Genomic DNA, 24385 nt, shown 5'->3' on the forward strand with positions numbered 1-24385 from the left:
AATAAGCATAAACCCCAAGGTTTTCCTGAAAATTTTTTGGTGAATAAAATGATGAATAGACTTCACTTTCTTCTTGAATATAAATAAGAAAGTACATAACCCTAAAGTTTCTGATAGTCATTTTGAAGCATAAGAATAATCAGTGAAAAAAAAAAAAGATCACATGTTGCTATCTCCAGAGAAGAATCCAAAACTAGAAAAAGATAAGCCATACAGTGTCAAAAACATGAGACCATTTCTTAGAATGGCTAGGTGAATGAGCCAGTAAGCCTTCACACAAATAGATGCATGCACACATACACACACTTGTTTTATTACTGTTCTTTAAATCAGTTTTGATTATTCATTCTTTGGTTAAAGCAAAAAATAGTGGCCTGGGAGGTGACTCGGTGGATAAAATATTGTGCACTTGAGCATAAGGCCCAGAGTTCAGTTCTTGGCTTTGTATATGTCAGAATGATACTCTAATTTTTTAGCAATTCCATTTTTTCAAATTAACTTTATTTGAGCTGAGAGGGAGGATATTAGTACAGTACAGTTGCAAGCACATGAGTATAATTTCTTTTTTTATATATTTATTTATTTATTTTCCCTTTTGTTGCCCTTGTTGATAGGACAAAAGGAAGTGGAGAGAGGAGGGGAAGACAGAGAGGGGGAGTGAAAGATAGACACCTGAAGACTTGCTTCACTGCCTGTGGAGCGACTCCCTTGCAGGTGAGGAGCCAGGGGCTCCAACAGGGATCCTTATGCCCATCATTGCACTTTGCGCCACGTGCGCTTAACACTATGCACTACTGCCTGACTCCCCAGTATTATTTATTTATTTATATTTTAAAAAGGAGACATTAAAAAAAACATAGGATAAGAAGGGTACAACTTCACACAATTCCCACCACCAGGTCTCTGTATTCCATCCCCTCCCCTGATAGTTTTCCCATTGTTTATCCCTCTGGGAGTATGGACCCAAGGTCATTGTGGGATGCAGAAGGTAGAAGGTCTGACTTCTGCAATTGTTTCCCCACTGAACATGGGCACTGACAGGTGGATCCTGCCTCTCTCTTTCCCTAGTAGGGTGGGACTCTGGGGAAGCGGAGCTCTAGGATACATTGGGGTCCTCTGTTCAGGGAAGACTGGGAAGCATCATGCTAGCATCTGGTACCTGGTGTCTAAAAAGAGAGTTAACATACAAAGCCAAATAAATTGTTGGACAATTATGGACCTAAAGGCTGGAATAGTACTGATGAAGTTTTAGGGGTTACTCACTGTAGACTACTGTGTACTTTTGCTTTCAGGTATATATTTTGCCCTAGTTTATGGATACATGTGAACATATGCTCTATCTCAGGGTACCTGGTCTATATCTAGGTTTTGGGACTTTGTTAGGAAGTGAACCACCTGGAATGGAATTATAGAACACTATGAAAGAAAAGGTCTCAGCCGAGTAATGAAGCTGAAGGGTTGTCATTCCACACCTGAAGTCTCTGGACACAGTCTGAAGTGAAGCATGATGGGGTGGCACTCGTTGCATTGATTAGGTTGCAATCAGAAGATGCAATATTATTTGATATGCATTAAGAGAAGCATGCAGGAAAGTGGGCCCCACCCTAAGGTTCCAGGACTGGAGTAAATACAGGCTCTATAGTGGAAATGTGAGGTTCCTGCTGTCTTGGGGTTCAAGAAGACAATGGATAGTTATTGTTATCAACATATTATTTGGTAATTGGGTTAACTTTGAGGGTGGATATTCGGCTTCCCAGGGTGGCAGGGGGATGAGGGTGGGTAGGTGGGATGAGACACACACTTTTGATGGTGGGAATGGTGTTTATGTACAGTCCTATTAATTTGTAGTCATATAAATCAATATTTAATTAATATGATTGGGTAAAATTGATTGTATGTCTCAAACTTTTTAAAGCACAGAATTAGTCTTTTTGAAACATAGGCGGAATCTTTGATATGTTGAATCTCTCAAAACCCTAGACCAGGGAGAACAGAAGCAACCGGTGGAACAGCTATATACAAGATGTTGGGTATTATACAGCAAATCCCAACAAAGGGATTTTTCAAAGTTAACACAATTACCAAATAATGATACTCTAATTAATTCACTCTCTCTATATGTCTCTCTCTCTCTCTCTCTCTCTTTCTCTGTCTCTCTTTACCTCCAGGGTTACTGCAGGGGCTAGGTGCCTGCATGATGAATTCACTGATCCTGTTGGTCTTTTTTTTTTTTTTTTAATTCACCTTATGGGATAGGACAGAGAGAAATTGAGAGAGGAGGAGGAAATAGGGAAAGAGAAAGTTAGATACCTGTAGACCTACTTCACTGCTTATAAAGCATATCCTCTGCAGGTGAGGGGGGTGGAACCCAGATGCTTGAGTGGGTCCTTAAGTACTATATGTTCTTAATCAGGTGTGTCACTACCCAACCCCCTTTAATTATTTCTCTTTTTTTAATTAAGAAATGATTAATTAACAAAACCATAGGTTAGGAGGGGTACAATTCCACATAATTCCCACCACCCAATCTCCATTTCCCACCCCCTCCCCTGATAGCTTTCCCACTGTCTATCCCTCTGGGAGCATGGACCCAGGGTCATTGTGGGTTGCAGAGGGAGAAGGTCTGGCTTCTGTAATTGCTTCCCTGCTGAACATGGGCATTGACTGGTTGGTCCATAATCCCTGTCTGCCTCTCTCTTTCCCTAGTAGGGTGGGTTTCTGGGGAAGCAGAGCTCCAGGACACCTTGGTGGGGTCTTCAGTCCAGGGAAGCCTGGCCAGCATCCTGATGACATCTGGAACCTGGTGACTGAAAAGAGAGTTAACATACGAAGCCAAACAAATTGTTGAGCAATCATGGATCCAAAGCTTGCTGTAGTGGAGAGTAAATGTTAAGGGGTACTCACTGCAAACTCTAGTGCACTTCTGCTTTCAGGTATATATTTTGCAGAAGTTTACAGATACGTGTGAACATATGCTCTCTCTCACAGAAACTGGTGTATATCTAGGTTTTGGGATTTTGTTAGAAAGTGAACCACCTGAGATGGAATTAGAGTATACTATGAAAGGAAAGGTCTCACCCGAGTAATGAAGCTGAAGGGTTGTCATTCCACACGTGAAGTCTCTGGACACAGTCTGAAGTGAAGCATGTTAAGGTGGCAATCGTTGTGTTGGTTAGGTTGTGATCGGCAGATGCAATATTATTTGATATGGATTGGGAGAGGCATATGGGAAACTGGGCCCTAAACAAGGGTTCCAGAACTGGGGGAAGTGGAGGCTCTATAGTGGAGATATGAGGTTCCTGCTGCCTTAGGGTTCAAAAAGACCATCGATAGTTAATGTTATCATCACATTATTTGGTAATTGGGTTAACTTTGAAAAGTCCTTTTGTTAGGGTTTGCTGTAGAGTACCCAGTATCTTGTATATAGCTGTGCTATTATTGGTTGCTTCTGATCTACTTGGTCTAGGCTTTTGAGAGAGTCTGCATATCAATTACAAACCTATGTATTGAAAAGATTCAGTTTGTGTTTTGAAAACTTCAAGAAATACAATTAATTTTCCCCCTCTAGTATTAATTAACTAGTGATTTATATGACTACATTTTACTAGGAGTGTACATAAACACCATTCCCACCACCAAAAGACTGTGACCCATCCCTCCTACCCACTCACACCCCCCACTGGCCCAGGAAGCTGCGTGTCTACTCCTCACCACAGGGTTTTTACTTTGGTGCCCTACTTACAATTTGATCAGGTCCTGCTTTCAGTTTCCCTTTCAGATCTTCTTCTTCAACTTCTGTTGATGAGTGGGATCATCCCATACTCATCTTTATCTTTCTGACTTAGCTCATTAACATAATACCTTCTAGTTCTGACCAAGATAGGTCAGAGAAGGTGGGTTCATTGTTCTTGATAGCTGCATAGTATTCCATTGTGAATATATACCACAGCTTTCTCAGCCACTCATCTGTTGTTGGGCACCTGGGTTGCTTCCAGGTTTTAGCTATGATGAATTGTGCTGCTTTGAACATAGGAGTATACACCTCTTTTTGGTTGGATGTTATGGAGTCCTTGGGGTATAACGCCAGGAGAGGAATTACTGGATCATATGGAAGGTCCATGTCTAGACTTCTGAGAGCTTTCCAGACTGCTCTCCACAGAGGCTGGACCAATTTACATTCCCACCAGCAGTGTAAAAGGGTTCCTCTGTCCCCACAATCTCTCCAGCATTTCTTGCTACTGTCCTTTTTGATGTATGCCATTCTTACAGGAGTGAGGTGGCATCTTAGTTGATTTTTGTTTCTGGTCATATAAAGTGGTTCAGTTTTATTCTTCTGCATGTTACAACCCAGTTTTACCAGCACCATTTATTAAAGAGAGCCTCCTTTTTCCATTTAATGCTTTGGGCCCTCTTATCAAAGATTAGATGTCGATAGGTGTGGAGATTTATTTCTGGGCTTTCAATTCTGTTCCACTGGTCTGTGTGCCTATTTTTGTTCCAGTACCATGCTGTTTTGATGATAATGGCTTTATAATATGGTTTAAGGTCTGGGAGTGTGATGCCTCCATTTCTGTTTCTTTTCCTTAAGATGGTTTTGGCAATTCTAGGTGTTTTCATGTTACAGATAAATGATTGTAGTTTTTGTACTATTCTGTTAAAGAAGCTTGTTAAAACTTTGATGGGTATTTCATTAAATTTGTATATGGCTCTGGGGAGAATATTCATTTTGATGATATTTATTCTTCTAATCCATCAGCATGGGATATCTTTCCATTTCTTGATATCAGTTTCTATTTCCTTGAGTAGCAACTCATAGTTTTCAGCATACAAGTGTTTTTCACTTCTTTGGTCGACATTATTCCTAGGTATTTGATTGATTTTGCTGAAACAGTAAATGGGAGTGATTTCTGGATGTCTTCTTCTTCAGATTTAGTGTTCACATAAAGAAATGCCACTGATTTTTGTACATTGATTTTGTAGCCTGATACCTTGCTATATTTCCTAATAAATTCCAGTAGTTTTCTGCTGGATTCTTTAAGTTTTTCTATGTATACTATCATATCATCTGCAAATAGTGAGAGCTTGACTTCTTCCCTTCCAATCTGTATTCCTTTGATTTCTTTCTCTTGCCTGATTGCTATGGCAAGAACTTCCAATACTATGTTGAAGAGTAATGGTGACAGTGGACAGCCCTGTCTAGTCCCCCATCTGAGGGGGATTGCTTTCAGCTTCTGTCCATTGAGTATGATGTTGGCTGTAGGTTTGCTATATATAGACTCCACTCTCTTGAGGAATTCCCCATCTATTTTCATTTTTTGTAGAGTTTTGAGCATGAATGGGTGTTGGATTTTGTCGAAGGCTTTCTCTGCATCTATTGAGATAATCATGTGGGTTTGGCTTTGCTATTATTGATGTGGTGAATGACATTGATTGACTTATGGATGTTGAACCAGCCTTGCATTCCTGGGATGATTCCCACTTGGTCGTGATGAACAATCTTTTTGATATGTTGCTGTATCCAGTTGGCCAAGATCTTGTTTAATATTTTGGCATCTATGTTCATCAGAGATATTGGTCTGTAGTTTTCTTTTTTTGTTCTGTCCCTATGAGCTTTTGGTATCAGGGTGATGTTGGCTTCATAGAAGGTGGAAGGGAGTATTCCTGTTTCTTCAATCTTATGGAAAAGCTTAAGAAGTATGGGTCCTAACTGTTTCCTGAAAGTTTTGTAGAATTCATTTGTGAATTCATCTGTAAAGCAATCTGTTCCAGGACTTTTGTTGTTGGGGAGGTTCTTAATAACGGTTTCAATTTCTTTTTCTGTGATTGGTGCATTTAGATTTTGTAGTTCTTCTTGGTTAAGTTTTGGAAGGGCATACATTTCTAGGGATTGTTCCATTTCTTCCAGATTCTCTAGCTTGGTGGCGTATAGTTCTTTATGGAAGTTTCGCAGAATTCTCTGGATTTTTGTGGTGTCAGTTGTAATATCTCCTCCATCGTTTAGAATTCTATTAATTTGAGTCTTCTCTCTATTTTGTTTGGTGAGTCTGGCTAGGGGTTAGTCAATTTTGTTTAATCTTTCAAAGAACCAACATTTGGCTTCATTGATCTTTTGTATGGTTCTTTTATTTTCAATGTTGTTTATTTCTGTTCTAACTTTAGTGATTTCTGTCCTTCTGGGTGCTTTAGGTTTCCTTTTTTCCTCTTCCTCTAAGTCCTTGAGGTGTACAGTTAGGTCATTCATTTGAGCTTCTTCTTGGTGTTTAATATTTGATTGTATGGCTATAGGTTTCCCTCTCAGTAATGCTTTAGCTGTGTCCCAAATATTTTGATAGGTTGTGTCTTCATTTTCATTTGTTTCAAGGAACATTTGAATTTCCTGCTTGAATGAATCTCTCACCCAGTGGTTCTTAAGGAGATGTTGTTTAGTTTCCAAATTCTGTGACTTTTAATAATTGTCTGTTTGTTGTTAAATGTTAGTTTTACTCCACTGTGGTCTGAGAAGAATCTTGGGATGATTTCAATGTTCTTGAATTTATTGATGCTGGCTGTGTGGCCTAACATGTGGTCTATCCTTGAGTATGTGTTATGTGGATTTGAAAAGAAGGTGTATGCCAGTTTTTTGGGGTGAAGGACTCTGAAAATGTCCAAGAGGTCTAGTCTGTCAATCTCTTCATTCCATTGTCTTGTATGTTTGTTGGTTCTCTGCTTTGTTGATCTGTCTAAGTGTGAAAGTGGGGTATTGAAGTCTCCCACTACCGTTGTATTGCTATTGATGTATTTTTGAAATTCTTTCAGTAAGTGCTTGACGTATTTAGATGGTCCCTCATTGGGTGCATAGATGTTAATAATTTTTAAGTATTCTTGGCTGATTGATCCTCTAATCATTATGTAATGTCCTTGCCTATCTTTTATTACTTTATTTAATTTAAAATCTATCGTGTCTGACATGAGAATGGCTGTTCCTGCCCTTTTTTGTGGTCAGTTAGCCTGTATGATAGTTTTCCGTCCTTTCACTTTAAGTCTGTGTTTCTCTTGTTGTGACAGATGGGATTCTTGCAAGCAGCATATGGTTGGATTGTGTTTTCTGATCCATCCCCCAACTCTGTGCCTTTTGATGGGTGAGTTTAAGCCATTGACATTTATTGATATTATGGATTTACTGTATTGTAGTGCCATTGTTCAAAAAAAAATTTTTTTTTGTTTGCTCTGATATATTGCCTGTATTATAGTGATGTTCTTGTTTATAAGAAGTCTTGTAGAACCTCTTTCAGGGCCATTTTGATGATGGTTGCCTCCTTTAACTGTTGTTTGTCTAAGAAGGTTTTAATCCCTCCATCTAGTTTGAATGAAAGTCTAGCAGGATATATTATCCTGGTTGAAACCCTTTTTCATTCACGGCTCGATAGATATCTTGCCATTCTCTTCTGGCTTTTAGAGTTTGAGTGGAGAAGTCTGCAGATAATCTTATGGGTTTTCCCCTGTATGTGACTTTTTGTTTCTCTCTTGCAGCCTTTAGGATCCTTTCTTTATCCTTACTCCTTCTCATTGTGACTATAATGTGTCTTGGTGTCTTCAGGTCTGGGTTGATTCTGTTTGGTACTCTCTGGGCCTCTTGAATCTTGATGTCCTTTCTGTTGTTCAGGTCTGGGAAGTTTTCTTCTATTATTTCCTCTAGAATGTTTGCTTCCCCTTCCTCTCTTTCTTCCTCTGGCAGGCCAATTATGCGAATGTTACTTCTTTTGAGATCATCCCATATGTCTCTGTTGTTATTTTCAGTGTCTGTCAATCTCTTTTTAAGCTCTCTCACCTCTTTTTTTAGTTTTCTCTAACTCATCCTCTGTCTGTTTTCTGTTTCTGTTAGTCTGCTTCCCCTTGCCTCAGCTTCTGTCTTCATTACAGCTATTTCAGCTTTCAGTTCTCTAATTGCCTCAAGATAATCAGTATTTTCCTTGGGGGTCTCAACTGTTGTTTCCCTAATACTGCCTTTCCTTTCCTCCAATGTTGTTTTCATTTCTGTGATTAATAAGTTTATTATTGCTCTTATACTTTTCTTATCTATGGTTACTTCTGGCTGATTTGTAGTTTCTTCTGGGCTCTTGTCTTCATTCATTGGAGTAGCAGTTTTATTTGTTTTTGATCTACCCATTTTTTTTATTTATGTGTTTCTTTTTTTATGTTCTGTTGTTCCTCAGTTGTTGTGTCTTGAGCACAAGCAACACTGTACTAAATACCTTTATGACAATTGCACTCACCAACCTCAGGAATTACAGTAGCAACTGAAGTAAGTATTGAAGCAGTTTAATAACTACCAGTAATCCAAACAATTTCTCCAGTCCATGAAAAAATAGTAACCAAATTCCAGTTAAGAAGAAAGAGAAAAGAAAGAAGGGATAGCAAGAATAGACAGTTATGAAAATATACTATCTACTGTATATTCTAGGGGTAACAAGAGGGGAAAGGGAACTAGAGCAGAGATTCACACATAGAGAGTCCACTCTGAGTCAGAGTTCTTCCCCAAAATAATTCACAAATTCAGAAAGGCAAAGAAGAAGGAAGAAGTGTATGACAATATAAAAAAAAGAAGAAAAGGAAAAGAAAAAAGAGACAAGTGAGAGAAAAGGGAAAAGAGAAGAAAAAGAGCTGTAATTAAAGAGCAGTGAAAAGAAAAAAAACTCTCAGGACTAGACAAGGATGGCTGAAATAGACAGTTATGCAAACATAATATCCACTGTATATTCTAGGGGTGGCTAAAGGAGGAAGGGAAGTTGAGCAGAGACACTCGCAGTGAGAGTCCACAATGAGTCAGAATTCTTCCCCAAAATAATTCCCAAATGTGTATCAGTGAATTCAAAAAAGCACACTGTTTGGTGGTGTGGGGGCTAGGGCCTATGGCTTTGGAAGCTGTAGGATTAAGGAAGAAAGGATGATAAGAATGAGAAAAAGAAGAAAAAAAGAAAGAGAGAGAGAAAAAAGAAAAAGATAAGAAAAAGAACAGTCATAAAATAGCGGCGAAAGGAAAGATTTATTTATTTATTTATTTTTAATTATTTAATTAGCTATGCGGGGTGAGGTGGAGGGGGTTGGCTACTTAGAAAGAAAAATAAGGCCAGATGTTTCAGAAGGGTATAGACTTAGAATGAATGATACTCCCTGGTGGGACAGGAATTTGGTAAAGTCAGAAGCTCAGCAGGGGAGCCTGCTAGGAGCTGGTCCCCAGGGACTGGTTATTGGGGGGTGGGGAGGGTGAGGAGGTGTGCTTTATAATTAAATGGAAAAAAAATTTTTCCCTCTTTTTTTCTACTCTATTTCTTAACCCAAATTAAGTTACAGTCACCTCCTTGGTGTCACCGCTAGGACCCCTTATTGACTGGCCTACTAAAGGCAGAAAATCCTACCATTTCCAGAAGATGTGGTCAGAGCTCAAACCACTAGCAGCTTCTCAGTCCGCCATCTTCCGGGAACCTCCAAAAAAAACAGATTTTCCCTTTAATTATTTCTATCCTCCTCTCTCTCATATTATTATTATTTTTTTTACATTTCTCCCCCCCTTTCATTTTATTGTGGGATTAATTTTAGTGCAATTTCCATCTCTTCATCATGGGTGTCTGTAAAATATCTTTACCCTCAACTTAGGACCCCAAATATTCTCCCAGGCCCCACTTTTCTACTCTCTGCCCAAAATTGATCATTTGAGTGCAGCACAATCCCTTCAGTACAAATTTTACTTTTTTCCATATCAATCCCTGTCTTCCAAATTCCATTTATTGCTCATCCATTATTCATCCTTCTCTTACTGACTCATACCACCAAACACTATTTCTTCAAATTTCATCCAAGGTGAGGCAAAGGTCAGGACTTTAGAGTTTCTTGTCTAATATCTAGGTATGATGTTAAGTGGTGGCCTAGTTTCATATTTCTACATGTGGCTGTCTAGCTTTCCAAGCTTCATTTGTTGAGGAAAGCTCATTTTCTCATGAGTGGTTTTGGGCTCTTTGTCATATATTAGTTGGTTTTATATGTGTTGGTTTATATGTGAGCTCTTGATTCTATGCCACAGATCCAAGTCTCTATGTTTATTTCAGGACCACACTGCTTTAACTACTATTGTTTTGTAGTATATACTGAAGCTGGAAAGTGCAATACCTCCATTTATTACCCTTATACTCTGAAGTGATTTGGCTATTTCTGATTCTTTTGTGGATCCACAGAATTATTCAAACAAGTTGTTCAATTTCCTTGAGAATATCACTGGGTTACTATGAGTATTGTGTCTATAACTTACAACATCTAAGAAAAAAAATATGTTGGCCACAGTTTACCAACATTGCTCATATCACTCTATCCATCCCCCATTTTTTTATTTATAAAAAAGAAACATTGACAAAACCTTAGGATAAGAGGGGTACAACTCCACACAATTCCTACCATCAGAACTCCACATATCATCTCCTCCCCTGATAGCTTTCCTATTCTTTATCCCCCAGAGGGTATGGACCCAGGGTCATTATGGGATGCAGAGGTGGAAGGTCTGGCTTCTGGAATTGCTTCCCTGATGAACATGGACTTTGACAGGTTAATCTATACTCCCAGCCTTCCTCTCTCTTTGCCTAGTGTTGAGGGGTTCTGGGGAAGTGGGGTTCCAGGACACATTGGTGGGGTTGTCTGTCCAGGGAAGTCTGGCTGGCATCATGGTAGCATCTGGAACCTGGTGGTCCCCATAAGACCTTGCCTTCAACCTGGATCAACAATGTTAGAGAATGCTCCATCCTCTGATGGAAGGATGGACAACATACTCTATCTTCCACCATAGGAAGATGGGTCCTGAAATCAGGGCAGCTTGGAATGTTCCTACTCATGACCACAGAATGTAAGCTCAGATCTATAGGGATGCAGAAGTCACATAAGCTGAATATGTGCCCCAGATCAGATCAAATCAATGGTGTTTACAGTCAACAATATTTATACACCTTTTCCATATTTGAGAGCTACTCTCTTCCCTGATCCAACTTTCTGGCCCTTTTCCCAGCCATGACACCATCTCCCTAGACAATAACTAGGATACACCTCCATATCAGATTTCAAGCTCAGGGAAAAAAAAATAAAAACAAAACAAAAAAACTAGCTAGTATAGCCATAGGCCCTTTGGAATGTAACTTAAATATGCCTACTAGCTATCTATAAAATGGAGCCCCCCACCCCTCCCAAGTTCTTCATCTTCACTATTCCAGCCTTTAGGTTCATAATTAGTCAACAATTTGGCTTTATATGATAACTCTCGTTTAAACCACGAGGTCCCTTCCCCTTTCTTATGCTAATTTTACCTTGTTTGTGTTCCTGATTTAAAGCTTGAGTTCATTTGGTTAATTTGCTTCTTTTCATAAAGGGATCTTTTCAGTAATTCTTACAAGGCAGGGTTGGTGGTGGTAAATTCCTTCAGTTTCTCTATGTTTGAGAAATTTTTAAATGTTCTTTATTATTTTTATCTACTGGATAGAGATAGCTAGAAACTGAGAGGGAAAGGGAGATAGGGAGGGAGAGAGAGAGAGACACCTGCAACACTGTTTCAACACTCACAAAGTTTTCCCCCAGCAGGTGGGGACCAGGTTCTTGAACCTATAATGTGCGCTCAACCAGGTATGCCACCACCCAGCCCTGAGAAAATATTTATTTCTCCTTCATACTTTAATGACAATCTGGCAGTACAGAGTATTTATGGTTAGCAAAAATACTTTGGATATGTCATTCCCCACCCTTCTTGTCCTAGGATTTTCAATGAGAAAGCTAATGAAAGCTTGAGAATTTTATTTATATGTGCCATAATTTTCCTTTCCCTGGAAGTCTGCAATATTTTTCTCCTTTTCCTTTGTTTTGGATAGTTTTGCTATAATGTGTCTTTTTGTGTGTGTCATTTTGAACTTTGAAATGGGTATTTGTTCATTTAGCTTCTTGGATGTCTATGTTTTGAATTTTGCACAGGTGTGGAAATTTTTCTGCTTTGATGCCTTTAAATATGACCTGGGTTCACCTCTCCCTCTCATAATTCTCATCTGTTAAAATCAATGTTACATTCCTGGTCTGAGAGCAGCATACTACAAAATCTGAGAGAACATTAGTAAATGCCACTCTTCCCAGTACCATAAATGGAAGCAATCTATACCACCCTATTCTCTGTTTGTGAGTTCTCTAAGAACAGTAAATTGAAACTGATTCTCTTTTTGCCATGTCATATCTCTTTTCTTCATTTTATGGTCATCATAGTTACTTCCTTTTTCCTTCCTCCTGAACCTGCCCCCAAATTACTATCAATTCACACTTGACATTTTTTCCTCAATAATTCTCTTCTTTCCATTAGTTTTAGAACATATTGCTCTATTTAACCATAGCTTCTTACATGGTTGAAAACACCTTCTTATTTTCTTGTAACATCAGAAGCTACTGATCATTACATAACCAGAAGAATTTTATATCACAAACTAACAATCTTAATGTATCTATTAGAGTCAAGTTGATTTAATGTATTGATGTGTTATAATTGTAACCAAAATCATAGACATAATTTGCTTTATACATTTTGTAGCCCAGAAGAATTGAATTTAAACTTGTTGTAGCCTCAGTCCCTTTTTAGTATGTAAATAGCTTGATAATATAACTATTTAGAATTGCAGTTTTATGAACTAAAGTTTAGTATTCCACTACAATGATGATTAAAATTCAAATAACGATCACCATTCAGTTCATTCAACCACACATTAACTGGATGCCTGCTATGCACTGAGGACAAGGCTGACTATTATAATAGTAACTATGATAAGTAAGCTGTCATCCTTGTCTTCCAGAAGTTTACAGAACATGACAGTTATTTAGTCTTACAAACTTAATACAATACCTGACTAAATAGACTAAAGGCAATGACAGAATTATAAGCAGTGTCTTGGGAACACAGAGAAATGTGTGGTTGATTCTTTGATTGAAATTTGGCATAAACTTCTCAGAGGCATTAGAGAATACTTAGTAAGAAATAAAAGAAAAGTTCCAACCCAGGAACCAAATGCATAAATTGACCCACCAGAATTTTGTCCTGCCTATTGTTGTTTATACTGATGACAAAAGTAATCTATCAAAATATTAGTACGCATCATTGTTTAGCATCTTATTTCCTACCTCATCACTAAGATAGTTCAGATCATGGCAGAAGATTGAAGTTGCATGTAAAAATTTACAGTATCTCATTAAATTTTAAGCTTGAACACGTCAAGTAAAATGTCTTTAATGCATATGAATGTGATTTCTTGGAGCTCTGAACTTTTTGATTCCCAGTCCACCCCATGATCCTCAGCATAGGCCAATAAAGTGCCTAACTATATTTTAACTTAATATACAGCTTGCCCACCTCAATAATCTAACCTCAGTCATTTGCCTATACAAATAAATGATATCTTTCCAAATTTGCAGGCATCCATGTCTTTCACATTCATACTGTAATTTCTGATGAATCCATCATAGATAATAGTTCCCCTTTTGCAGGAGTACATGCTTCTTCTCCTATGCCCTATGCATGGTTAGGAGACATTTCTAAAATTTCAAGGAGCAGTCCCTTTTGAAACTTTGAAATATACCATTTTGGACTTTGAACACAGAGACATCTTCCCAGATTTGTAGGGTATTTTAATTCAAGATAGCTTTTATAACATATTGGGGAGCCACAAGTTGGTTTAGTGAGGAGCCAGGTGACACACCTGGTTGAGCATGTGTTACAGTGCATAAACCCAGATTCAAGTCCCACTTCCCCACCTACAAGGGGAAAGCTTCATGAGTGGTAAGGCAAAGCTGCAGGTGTCTTTCTATCTGTCTCCCTCTGCCTTCTTGATATCTGGCTGTCTATCAAATAAAGATAATAACAATTCAAAAAATAGTTTATTGGCATTTTCTACCCACTTGGCCAAGTGATTCTTAATCAGATATATTCGTTGTCTTTATTTTTATGTGCTTATAGTAAGTGCTTGGTAGTTGCCTTTTCCCTTCCATACTTACAGTAGAGAACAATAATCCATTGCTAAGTATTCTTCCTGAGTCCTTTCCCAAAAGCCTTCTCATTTCATACCTCATGACAGATATTGTGAATCATTCAGAGTTGGCACATGAATTCAAATAGGGGTCTTGCCGTTAGCAGACTGAACATCCTCTTTTAAGTAGTTAATACAAGATAGATTGCTTTCTATTTTTTCATATTTATTTATTTATTTTCCCTTTTGTTGCCCTTGTTTATTATTGTTACTGTAGTTATTATTGTTGTTGTTGTCGTCATTGTTGGATAGGACAGAGAGAAATGGAGAGAGGAGGGAAAGACAGACAGGGGAAGAGAAAGATAGACACCTGCAGACCTGCTTCACCAACTGTGAAGTGACTCCCCTGCAGGTGGAGAGCCGGGGGCTTGAACTGAGATCCTTGCGCTGGTCCTTGTGCTTTGCTCCACATGTGCTTAACCCACTGCGCTACAGCCCAACACCCTGCTTTCTATTTTTTTAACCACATCTGCAACGTAACTATCAGCTGTTCAAGTTATCATGCTAAGTTATTTTTGGTTGATGAGATTACCTGTAATAACTTGCTAAGTAATTATTTACCTGGTGTAATTCTCACATGAATATATTTGTGCTAGAAATTAATTATATTACCTACAGATGAGTAAACAGAAGCATTTGGACATTTGTCTAAGGTCACACTGGCAGGACTAGATTATAAATAAAAAACACAATGTTTCCATTAAATAAGAGGAAAAAAAATCCTAGAGCTTTACTATACAGCATAATGTCTGTAGCTAATAGTACTGTCATATACTTAAAAACTTAAGAAAAGTGGAGGGTGCAATAAGAAACTGCACTCATGTGGCAGCTGGTTTGTAAATCAACACTTTCCTCCTTCTTCTTCTTCTAGCGTTTGCCCTCCTTCTGTAGCCAGTCAACAGCGTCAGGTTGAGCCTGATGTAAAGTTTCGAGACCTCCTTTGAATCTGGAGAGGTGGCAGTCGTTGACTATGTGGGTCATAGTCTTGTCTGTAGCCGCAGGGGCAGTTCGGGTCGTCTCTGGCTCCCCACTGATGGAACAAAGCGGCACACCGACCATGGCCTGTTCGATAGCGATTGAGGAGGGCCCAATCATAACGTGCTAGGTCAAAGCCGGGTTGACGCTTGCAGGGGTCTGTGATGAGGTGTTCGTTCTTTACCTCAGCTGACTGCCAACTCTGTTTCCAAGAGATTGGAACAGAGAAGTTCAGTGTAGGCATAGGGGACCAGATTGGGTGACGAGACGTCAAGCATTGGACAGGGTGGGCGAAGATATCCGCGTATATTGGCAGGTCCGGTCGAGCGTAGACGTGGGAAATGAACTTAGATGATGCCACATCCTGACAAATATCTGGCGGGGCGATGTTGCTAAGAACTGGCAGCCATGGAACCGGGGTGGAACGGATGGTTCCAGAAATTATCCTCATGGAGGAATATAATTTGGAATCAACCAAGTGGACATGGGGGCTACGGAACCATACTGGGGCACAGTATTCTGCAGTGGAATAGCATAATGCCAGAGATGATGATCGTAGTGTGGAAGCGCTCGCACCCCATGAGGAGCTGGCCAGTCTTGCAATGATGTTATTCCTTGCGCCCACCTTTGCTGCAGTTTTTATGAGATGTTCGTGAAATGACAGAGTGCAATCGAGAGTAACGCCAAGATAGACTGGCTGGGCTTCATGCCGGATTCTCGTATTGCCAAGCTGCACATTAAGCTCACGCGAGGCCGAGGCATGGTGTAGATGGAAAACAGATGATACCGTTTTTGCAGTGCTAGGGATTAGTCGCCATTTTTTACAGTAATCAGATATCAGAGACATGTCTTTTGTGAGTGTTTCCTCGAGGATGTCGAACTTTGATGCCTGAGTTGCACAGCAGATGTCATCGGCGTAGATGAACTTCCTTGAAGAAGTTTGTGGGAGGTCATTGATGTAAATATTAAATAGCGTAGGAGCCAGAACAGAGCCCTGGGGGAGGCCACTTGAGACAAGTCTCCATCTGCTAGACTTGTCACCCAGATGCACCCGGAATCTTCTGTTTTGGAGAAGAAACGATATAGTGTTGGCCATGCATGGAGGCAGGCATCTTGAGATCTTGACTAGGAGACCACGGTGCCAGACCTTGTCATAGGCTGCTGTGAGATCAACAAAGACAGCACCCATCTTTAAATTCTTCTGGAATCCATTTTCAATGTAAGTTGAGAGGGCCAGGGCTTGTTAGCAGGTAGATCTTCCTGGGCGGAAACCAGCTTGGGCAGGTGATAGGAATTTCTCTGTAAGATGAGAAATACGTGACAGAAGCAGCCTCTCAAGGAGTCTGTAACACATGGAGAGGAGAGAAATTGGTCTATAGCTGGCTGCCAGTGTTGGGTCTTTCTTTGGTTTCAAAACCGCTATAATCTTCGCATGACGCCAAACTTTGGACATAGACTCAGATTCCAAGATGTGGGACAGGAATGAAGCAAGCCACTTCTTTGCCGCGGGACCCAGGTTAAGAATCAGTTCTGGGGTGATGTTATCATAGCCAGCAGCTGTTCCCAGTTTAACCCTCTTCAAAGTGTCTTCCAGTTCAGACAGTGTACAGGGAGAGATTTTTGGAGATGGACAAGATAACAGGAAGTGGGATGACCACTCATGGGAAATTTCTCTTTTCCAGACTGGGTCGATCTTAGCACATCCAACTTGAGTTAGGTGACTGGCCACTGAGTTTTTAAGAAAAGGGTGGACGTTCTGTTAATACGTTTTTAAAAACAGAAACAATAACAAAATGACTATTATGAATAATAGTAATGTAAAGAAATTAAAAGAATGCTAGGAGACTGTTGGAATATGTTTATGCATAGCTAATGATGGTGTTTTTATGGATCTACTATTTATTGGCACACAAATCTAGTATATATCAAGTATGTGTGACGATTTATGTTTTCAAAGATTGATTTGCAATTTTTAAAATTAAACCATGGATATTTGATTTCTTTGCATAGAATTTTCCCATTGCCAACAAAAATCTTGAACTTATACTGTGTTCTATAAAGCAGTAACCTCAAGGCAGGCAAGATAGCTTATTTGGGAAGGTGTCTGTTCTGTCACACACTTGACCCAGGTTTGAACACCCGACTCTACTGAAGGAAGCTCACTATCTTTCCTTCTCTACCTTTTTCTCTCGTTTTCTTTTAAAATAATACATATTTGTTTATTTATTTTGTATAGAGACAGAAAGAAATTGAGAGAGAAGGAGACAGAGGGAGAGAAAGAAACACCTACAGCACTGCTTCACCAGTCTTTAAGTTTCACCCCTGCAAGTGAGGACTGTGAGCTTAAACCTGGGTCTGAGCCCACTGTGACTTGTTTACTTAACCAGGTGTATAACTATCCAGCCCCTGTCTTTCTCTATTCCTTTGCTCTCCTTTCCTCTCCTTTCCTTTCCTTTCCTTTCCTTTCCTTTCCTTTCCTTTCCTTTCCTTTCCTTTCCTTTCCTTTCCTTTCCTTTCCTTTCTTTCCCTTCCCTTCCCTTCCCTTCCCTTCCCTTCCCTTCCCTTCCCTTCCCTTCCCTTCCCTTCCCTTCCCTTCCCTTCCCTTCCTTTCCCTTCCCTTCCCTTCCCTTCCTTTCCCTTTTCTTTTGCCACCATAGTTATTCTTGAGGCTTGGTGCCTGCCTGAGGAATCCACCGCTTCCTGCAGTCATTTTTTTATTTTTTCCCTTTTCATTTTTTAATATGAAAGGGCAGAGAGAAACTGATAGAGGAGGGGGGGTTAGGGAGAGGGAGAGACACCTGCAGCCTTACTTCACTGCTCCTGAAGCTACCCCACTACAGGTGGAGACTAAAGGTTGGATCCAGAGTCCTTGTGTATGATAATGTGGGTGTTCGATAAGGTGCCCTACTGCTTAGCCTCTGTGTCTTTTTCCTTTTCGATCTGAAAAATTGAAAGAGGGGAAAGAGGGGCAAGAATGGGAAGAGGGGGAAGAAGGGGAGTGTTAAAGCAATGATGGTGACCAAAAACCAACCCATCAAACAACAATAAACTATAGTGCTTGGACACTCATATACAAAAATGGTCAAATTAGTCTTCTGAAATTTCTGCCTTCTTGTCTTCTGACTGATCCTCTGCCCCCATACTGTATTAGAGTACAGAGAAAGATATTCTCAGTGTCAAAGAGGTGAGGACAACAGAGCTCACAGTATAAACAAAGCAGATGCATGTCAATGGTATGTAAATTCCAGGGTCTTCAGAAATCTATGTGAAACTAGCATTTTCCTCAACTTTCCCCAGTCATGTTTTCTTCACCGTTTCTTATAATTGCCCTGTGGAGGTCTGAAATGGTAACTGCTTTTCTTACAATGTAAGCTTTCCTCTTGTGTCATATACACAGACTGCTTTGTTATTTCTGGGCTGTTCTTGAGTGCAGGACTGTTGTTGATCCTAGACTTTTTTTTATTATTATTCTACCTCAGGAAAAAGCAGCAAAACATTGCCTTTCAAAGAAAAACAAGGAATTTGGGAGTGAGAAAAACCACACACATCTGAAGAATTGCATGGACTTTGTAAATAGATTTGTTTCCATAAGTTTTTATTTTAATCCAATGAAAACATTTGAGCAACCTGACTACTGCCTTTGCCTTTAAAGAAATTTAGCTATAATTTACAGCATAAATATTTCATTCTGAAACATAATGTGGACATGCCTTTAGATCTGGTCACTGGGATGGAAAAGCATTGCAGATGGCAGGCAAAATGTATCTCTAGCTGCTGCTTTTTCCTTTATTCTATAAGTATGATCTTTTTTGCGACTTGGGTTTTGAACAGACTACAGTTATGAATAAGTTGGGCCATCTCTTTTATCTCTTAAGTCTCAGGTTATTGTAACATCTTCACTTTCTCGAGCTTAAATGTCTGCCTAAAACCCACTGGGGAAATAACTGTGAACTTGGAAACTGGAACTCACAGCACCGAATTCTAAAACTCTGTTCCTACTCTACTGTTCCCAATGGGATAGTCTGTTGTTATCTGGAAGAATCCAGCTTCCTTTTAAAACAAACTCTGATTGAGCCAAGTTACTTATGAGCATGTGCCTTGCTGCAGAAAACTAGGAAAAGTCACTCTCTTCACTTAATACTAGTCCATATAACTAAAAACCTTTGAAAAATCTAATCCAATCTCCTAGAAGTGTCTTTGATGTCTTAAAGTTCAAACTAGTTGTCTGTGAATGTAACTTGTGATCTTATATTCTTTTTTTTTTTTTCTTTTTCTTTTACCAGAGCACTGTTCAGCTCTGGCTTATGGTGGTGCGGGGGATTGAACCTGGGACTTCGGAGCCTCAGTCATGAGGGTCTATTTACGTAACCATGATGCTATCCACCCTCTGCCCTGTGATCTTGTATTCTAAATAATGTTGAGTGCTGTGCTATTTATCACCTGGAAGTTAGTAAATTTTACATGAATACAGAGTTATAACTTTGGGCATGTACATGAATAATTCTGATAATACACTGAACACATATGGGAGGTAAGCTACTATGAACTACCACAGAATGCTAAAAAGATCATACCGTCCACATTACTTTAGATACCATCTTTCTATTCAACTACTCTTGGAACTTGGGCTAAATATCTTATCTACTAATGGTTTGGTCAGAGAAAGGAGTGACTATGGGATTGAAATGATCTGTTTAAGAGCACCATATCTTTAAAGAATGAAGCACTCATCAGACCCCTTCTAATGATGATTCCCAAATTTCTACTGATGTAAAAAAACATCAGCAACACAAAAAAGCTTGGGATTTTCCTCCATTCTTCTGCATATAGTCAAGGTCACTGTCAAAATTTACACCTTGCATTTCTTTAAGAAATACCTAGTGGGAATACAGTCCATGTTAGGTCTTATCCTAGAGGGTATAGAATAACATTGGAGGGGAGTCAGGAGGTAGCACAGCAGCTTAAGTGCACATGGCGCCAAGTTCAAGGACCAGTGGAAAGATCCCGGTTCAAGCACTCGGCTCCCCACCTGCAGGGGAGTCACTTCACAGGTGGTAAAGCAGGTCTGCAGGCGTCTCTCTGTCTCTCTTCCTCTCTATCTCATCCTTCTCTCTCAACTTCTCTCTGTCTCTAACCAATAACAAATAAATTTTTTTAAAAAAAGAATAACATTGGAGACTTGAAAGGAGGTGGTTTTTGAAAATGTGCTTTAAATCACTCTATTGGGGGAAATACTAATTCAAAGACTCTCTTGTCACATATGTGCAGTTCCTTTCTCCCCTTGCTAGGTGTCAGCAAAAAAGGAACAAATAGGGAGTAAGGCAGTAGCTCAGTGGGTTAAGAGCACATGGCACAAAGCAGAAGGACACCCACTTGCAGGGTAGTTGCTTCACAGGCAGTGAAGTAGGTCTGCAGGTGTCTTCCCCTCCTCTCTCCATTTCTCTCTGTCCTATCCAACAACAACGACATCAATAACAACAACAATAATAACTACAACAATAAAAACAACAAGGGCAACAAAAGGGAATAAATAAATAAATTTTTAAAAAGGACCAAATATACCTGGGCAGAAAATAAATAACCCTGTTGCATTTAGCTTTACTGATGCGTAGAAACATTTACTCTGGGAGTCGGGCTGTAGCGCAGCGGGTTAAGCGCAGGTGGCGCAAAGCACAAGGACCGGCATAAGGATCCCGGTTCGAACCCCGGCTCCCCACCTGCAGGGGAGTCGCTTCTCAGGCGGTGAAGCAGGTCTGCAGGTGTCTATCTTTCTCTCCTCCTCTCTGTCTTCCCCTCCCCTCTCCATTTCTCTCTGTCCTATCCAACAATGACAACAATAATAACTACAACAATAAAAAAAAAAACAAGGGCAACAAAAGGGAATAAATAAATAAAATAAATATTTTTAAAAAATTAAAAAAAAAAACATTTACTCCCTAATTATTCTCTTTACCTTCATAATCCTTGAGAGGAATGGAAAGACATTGTTACTGAATTATAGAAATGAAGGCAACATGTCAGAATTTAAGGGAGTTGCCAGTGGCAACTTCCTTTATTGGCTGAATTCTTCATTTCTCCCTGTATGCCTTTGTTATGTGTTTTTTAGTTCTCCTTAGAAAAGGAAGTACGTGGTGCTGGTTGTGGTGCATCAGGTTAAGCGCATATAGTACTAAGTGCAAAGACCTGTACAAGGATCCTAGTTAGAACCCCCCCCCCCCGCCCGCTCCATCCCGCCCCCACCTGTGCAAGGGGTTCACTTCACAAATGATAAAGCAGGTCTGCAGGTTTCTATCTTCCTTTCTCCCTTTCTACTTTCTATCTCATCCTCCTCTCTCAATTTCTCTATGTTCTATCCAAAAAAAAGGCAGCCAGGTGCTGCGGATTTGTAGTGCCAGCACCAAGTCCCATCAATAGATAACCTTGGAGGGGAAAAAAAAAAAAAAAAAGAAGTGATGATACTTCCCGTCAGTTATTGACTCAGACTTTGGCTTTGTCATCTGTGTTAGCCACCAAAAAAAAAAAAAGAAGAAGAAAAGAAAGGAAAAAAAAAAAAAAAAAGAAAGACTATACCAACTCTGGTTTCTGCCTCAGAACTTTTATATGTTGAAATTTTTACTGTGACCAATAGCATGGGAAGGATATGCCCATACTAGCCTGTGGTCCCAGGAGAAAGGTATGAGGAATATGGAGCAGACTTAACTTGATCAAATAGATTCATGAGGAATATAGGTAATTGTTGATTTAAGTCACTGAGTATTGGGTCATTTTTATAGTTAACAGTCAACTGTCAAATTACCCCAAACTGCACTGCTAGTTAAGAGTAAAGTAGGAGTGGTCCGGGAGGTGGCACAGTGAATAAAGTGCTTGACTCTCAAAGGTGAGGTCCTGAGTTCAAGCCTCGGCAGCACATGTACCAGAGTGATGTCTGTTCTCTCTATCCTCCTATCTTTCTCATCAATAAATAATTAAAATCTTTAAAAAAAAAAGAGTAGAGTAGGGCATCAGTCATTACTTTCAACTTCAAAACAATTGACACTTTATGATGCAAATTGCCTATAGAACACATCATGAAAACCTACAGACTTGAACTTATGAGGCAAAAAGGAACTTTCTTCTATTAAAGTTTATCCTATCTAGAACAATTTATCTCATTATTCTTGAACATACCTCTCTACTACAGATAGACTGGTGTTCATTTCACCAGCCATTTATATGTTATTTTTCTCCACCAAGTGCTAGTGGCTGTTTCACAATCAGTGTTCAGTCAATTCTGTTTATTTAATCCCCCACTTCTAATCCATCCACTTATGAGCTTTCCCTATTCATCTATACGCTGTTTACCTGGCACTTAGTATGTTTATATGGTCTCAGTCCTACACAATTACACCCTTATTCTCTCCCCTTTATGACCATATGTTCTACTCCTATAGATCAATATGAATTGCCTAGAGGTACTGATATTTCTGCTTTTCTGGTGCACCTATGAATATATTAAAAAGTAAATAAATATTAATGTCAAAGAGTATAGGCTATCCTATACAAAGGCTAAATTAATACAGTATTTCATGGATTGTATAATTGATTCACAACTCTAGACTGCTAAAAAACAAATACAATAATTCTATAACCTTACCTTGCTCTCTTGTCATCTGAACTATTTGAAAAGACTAAATAAGCGTGTTTACGAAGAAAGAAGAATACTTCGGGGGAGGTAATATGGCGACGGCCTGAGAAGTCGCTAACAGCGAGTGCTCTGATAGCATCGTCGGCAAAGGTAGGATTTTCTGCCTTTAGCAGGCCAGTCAATAAGGGGGGGGGGGCACCAAAGAAGTTATTACAGTTTAATTTGGGTTAACAATTAGAGCAAAGGTGACACGGACTAGCGGGGCGCCAGAATTCCCAGGCGGCGCCAGGCAAGGCGAGTGCGCCGGGCATTGTCCTCCGCCCGCCCGGGAAGGCGGCTCCTCCGCCGGTTGCAGAGCGCGGCGGGCAGAGGACCCGGAGAGAGCACTTTAGCTCGGGGGCTGCCTCTTGGGAGTTGCCAGGGTCCACCGCGACCCTGAGGGTGGATCCAAAGACTTCTTGAGTATAGCTCTCATTGGATCAAAGGACTTGGAGCTAGTTTTCATTTTTGAGAAATCCTTTAAAAAAGTCTGGAGGGCGGGGTTTCCCGGAAAATGGCGCCCGGAGAAGCAGAAGCGGCCAGCCTTTGAGCTCCGGACACATCTCGTGTAAACAATAGGATTTTCTGCCTTTAGCAGGCCATCCAATAAGGGGCCATAACGGTCATACCAAGGATGTTTCTATAACTTAATTTGGGTTAAGAATTAGAGTAGGGGGAAAAAATTCTTTTTTCTTCCTTTTAATTTTCAAGCATACATCCTTCCCGCCGCCCCCCCTCCCCCCATAAGCAGTGCCTGGGACCAGCTACTAGCAGGATACCCCATACCACCAAACAGGGTTTTTTTTTTTTTTGTTAATTCACTGATACACATTTGGGAAGTTCCTCGCACTGCTCTTTAATTACAACTCTTCTTCCTATCTTCTCCCTTTTCTCTCTCTTATCTCTCTCAATCTCTCTCTTTTTTTTTTTTTTTTTTTTTTTTAATCTTGTCATACACTTCTTTCTTCTTTGCCTTTCTGAATTTGTGAATTACTTTGGGGAAGAAATCTGACCCAGAGTGGACTCTCTATGTGTGTATCTCTGCTCTAGTTCCCTTTACACTCTTGTTACCCTTAGAATATACACTGGATAGTAAATTTGCATAACTGTCTATTCTTGCTATCCTCTCTTCCTTTTCTCTTTCTTCACTGGGATTTGGTTACTATTTTTTCACGGACTGGAGAAATTGTTTGGCTAACTGGTAACGATTAAACTCCTTCAATACTTACTTCAGTTGCTACGGTTATTCCGGAGGTTGGTGAGTGCAATTGTCATAAAGGTATTTAGTACAGTGTTACTTGTGCTCAAAACACAACAACTGAGGAACAACAGAACATTAAAAAAAAAAAAAGAGAGAGAAACACATAAATTAAAAAAAAATGGGTAGATTAAAAACAAATAAAACTGCTACCCCAATGAATGAAGACAAGAGCCCAGAAGAAACCACAAATCAGTCAGAAGTAACCATAGATAAGAAAAGTATGCAAGCAATAATAAACTTATTAATCACAGAAATGAAAACAACATTGGAGGAAAGAAATGGCAGTATTAGGGAAACAACAGTTGAGACCCCCAAGGAAAATACTGATTATCTTGAGACAATTAGAGAACTGAAAGCTGAAATAGCTGTAATGAAGAAAGAAGCTGAGGCAAGGGAAAACAGACTAACAGAAGCAGAAAACAG

The sequence above is a fragment of the Erinaceus europaeus genome, chromosome 2 (assembly GCF_950295315.1).
Source record: "Erinaceus europaeus chromosome 2, mEriEur2.1, whole genome shotgun sequence".
In the NCBI taxonomy this organism is placed as follows: domain Eukaryota; kingdom Metazoa; phylum Chordata; class Mammalia; order Eulipotyphla; family Erinaceidae; genus Erinaceus; species Erinaceus europaeus.